We start from the raw sequence: 3,819 nt of genomic DNA on the forward strand, positions 1-3,819 counted from the left end.
TGGGCTTCGTGCCGATTATAGACCCGTTAATAATGGCTCTGTGCCAACCTAAATATGGCTTTGTGCCATATTGACTATGGCTTCGTGCCAAACGTATTTACCTGTAGCTATGTGCCTAACATATTTGTTGACGACTCTGTGTCGATCATATTTACCGAAGGCTGTGCGCCAGTTATATTACCGTCATTGATGGCTATGTGCCGAAGTTATTACAGTTATCTATGGCTTTGTGCCACGTATTCTGTTAGGTGGGTTTGCCACATTATCTGATTCTGGTGACTCTGCCACAATATCTGTATCTGGTGACTCTGTCACGATATCTGTTCTGGCAGCCATGCTGCAAATTCTGTGGTGTGTAGCGGATGGGTGGGTCGAGTTGTCTCCCCACATGGTGTAAGGTTGGTACGGGGGTGTATACGGCTGGATTGGGTTGGGATTGCATTCACATTCTGATTCTGATTCTGTCACATAATTCTGATTCTGATTCTGATTTTGTTACTAATACTGATTCTGATTCTGATTCTGTCACCTAATTCTGATTCTGATTCTGATTCTGTTACTAATATTGATTCTGATTCTGATTCTGTTACTGATTCTGATTTTGATTGTCATTTTGGTTCCAATTCTGATAATGTTTCTTATTCTGTAATGGGCTAAGGTCCATCTGGTACTGTCTGTTGTAATGGGCTAAGACCCGATTGGTACTGAAATTGTAAGTAAGGCTGGGGCCAGACTTTTAATTCTTTTAGATGACTGACTGTTCCTTTTTATAGTAGGGGATTTCACACTGAGTTTTCGTAAACTCACCCTGTTTATTAACCTTTCAGGTAATTTCTAGCCTTAGATGGATCGGGGTTGCTAGGGGCTCGGAGGAAGCCACACACACTGTTTATGTTACAGTTTTGGTTATTACCTTTAAATTATTTTATGTGGGTTGTTGTAAAGCCGTTGTAATTTTCTGGATTTCAAATTTGGAATTTTATTTATTGTTCTTATAATTGCTAGTATTAGAACACGATTTTCCAAAGCAACTACTGTTATTCAAAACATCACGTAACCGCAATTGTTTTTAAAGTAAGTTTCCGCAAATACCAAGATTTTTACAAAGTTGTTAAGAATATTATTCAGCTGAGGTTTTCTAACAAGGTTTAAAAAGGGTATAAGTTTTTAATTATTAAGAAGGGTTTTTAATGGAAACATGGTTTCGAAAAACACTTCAATGTGACACGCCAAGTTCGAGCCAAACTTCCAAGCCGGGTTTGGGGTGTTACAAATATCCCTTTTTGTTATTAGTGGCCGGCCATAATGATGCTTTATATAAAAATATATATATTAATTATCACTTAAAAATGGATTTATATTTTATATTATTAATGAATAAAAATAAAGGAAAAATGGGTGATGAAAACAAAGCTTTATCTTTGTTCTTGGCCGAAACGAAAGAGAGGAAAGGGGAAAAAACTCCATTTGGTCACCTTAGGCTTGAATCAAGGTAAGAATTCATATTAATTCTTAAAATTGTAGTTAATTTTAAGTTAGTTACCAAGTTCTTTATTTAACCCATGTTAAAATTTCGGTTTTGGGGAGGATTTGAGTTCTCGGCCATGGTAGAAAATGAAAGGGATACATGGTTGTCTTCAAGTTTAATGAATAATTACAAATGAATAATGTTTGAGATAGTTTAAGGTGCTTGCAAGTAGTTTAGATGAATGAACAAAAAAATAAAAATAAATCATCTTGTGTATTGGTGTAATTGCCGAATTTGAACTAGGGATATTTTTGAGTAATGTTTGTATTTTAAATGATGGAATAGAGTAAATGCTTGGAATGTGTTATGCATAAATTATAAGTTGGATTAAAGGTTGTTTTATTGCCTAATGTGCTTTGTTAAAGAAATTGGGTGTTGGATGTTTAAGTGATGTAAGTATATGTATATTCGGCTTGTAGTTATATAAGTGTAGTATGAGAAAATAACTCATAATTAAATGCAATGTATGTTTCGGTAAAATTGGTCTTGTTGGCTATTCATGTATGTATATATATATGCAATACTACGTAGTGATTTCTTAGCTTATGTGTAAAAGTATATGCAAGCATGATTATAATAAAATTGTGGTTTTTGAGAAGTTGAAGATTAATATACTCAAATAGTCAGGTGAGTATTCGGCCAAGTAAATAAAAATGCAATTACATATATATATATATGTGCATTCGGCTTGGGTAAAACAAAGTGGCTGGTAAGTTGATTGAAAAATAGACAATGAGTGTATTTGATTATTCGACCAAGATGATGTTTAAGTGTGAATGTGTTTATGTAGATATACTTATAAGTATAACTTGATTTTGAATGGTATTTAGTCACTATAAATAACCATACTTGTAGAATTTATTAAATACATAATTGGGCTTAAGTAGATATGCATAAAATTATAAAGTTGTTAATGCCTAGTAAGGTGTTTGGTTGTGCATGACTAGGGAATATATATATGCATATGGTGTTTGATAGTTAATTATTAAGTCATATGTACCTTAACCTTATAATATACATGTATTATATTAAATTGGCTATTTGATAATAAATTAAATAAATTCAATTGTTTAAATCAAGCTCAAGAGCAAAGAGGAACTAGATCAGATAAGGGAAAGGAGAAAGCAATCGAATAGCCTATCCGCCACTGTTCAAAATATCCAAGGTAAGTTTTGAGTAATTACAGTTATTAGATAATTGATGTAAAGAGATAAGTATGATAAATGAATTACAACCTATTGTCTCTACTTGAATAAGTTTGTTTAATAAATAACTTGAGTATATGGCATGTAACCGAATGGATATTAGGAGTTAAGCTGAGATAGTGAAATGGTTATGTGTTCTTGCGTAAAAGTGTTGAACTGAAAGTTATATTGAAAGTGTGTTTTCTTTGTGTGCTTATACTCAAATGAAGAAATTGAAGTACAAATGTGATATGTTATGTGAGCCGAGTTATCATGTGGGTAAATACGCTTAGCACTTGATATATTATATATCTGGGTTAAATCCCGCAAGCTTCATACTGGTAATATATATCCAGGTTAAATCCCGTAGGCTTAGTGTTGGTACTATATCGGGGCTTAAAGTTCCGCAAGCTTTGAGCTAGTGACTGGATTCGGGTTTTGAAACCTAGCAGGCTTAATGCCGGTGATTCGAATGAGATTACAAATTCAAATGTTCAAAGCAAACTATTATTGATTATGTATGATACATGGTAATGACCAGGTACGTATTATGTACTTATATGTGAATTGATTGCAAGGTGAGTCATTAGTATCAAATAACGATAAAATTGTGTGGATGATTAATATATCTATGAATAAGAGAAATGACCTATTCGGTCGATGTCTGTCATTATATGAAAATATGTGAATTAAATTAGTTGTATGAGCCATAAAGTAAAGTGAAGCATGTGCTGAAAAATTCTTTGTGTATTTATATTCGGCCAATAGGCTTTATATGTGGTATACTTGTGTATATTCGGCTGAGTGATTGTAATTAGAATACGAGTTTTGTGATATTTAATGTTCATTTTATATGATACGTTTTGATTGTTTGAAATGCTTAAAACTTACTAAGCATAGTAATGCTTACTTTGTTGCCTTAATTCTCTATTTTATAGATCTTGTTCGTCAGCTACGGTCTCTGGGATCTCAAAGTTGAAGTCGACCATACTATCTAAGCCTTTTGGTACTCTAGTAGTTAAATTTCGATAATGGCATGTATAGGCTTGACTTTTTGTTGTTAAATAATTATCTTTTTGATGATGTATATATCTATGCCATGCAAAA

Source organism: Gossypium hirsutum, chromosome A12, assembly GCF_007990345.1.
Source record: "Gossypium hirsutum isolate 1008001.06 chromosome A12, Gossypium_hirsutum_v2.1, whole genome shotgun sequence".
NCBI lineage: Eukaryota > Viridiplantae > Streptophyta > Magnoliopsida > Malvales > Malvaceae > Gossypium > Gossypium hirsutum.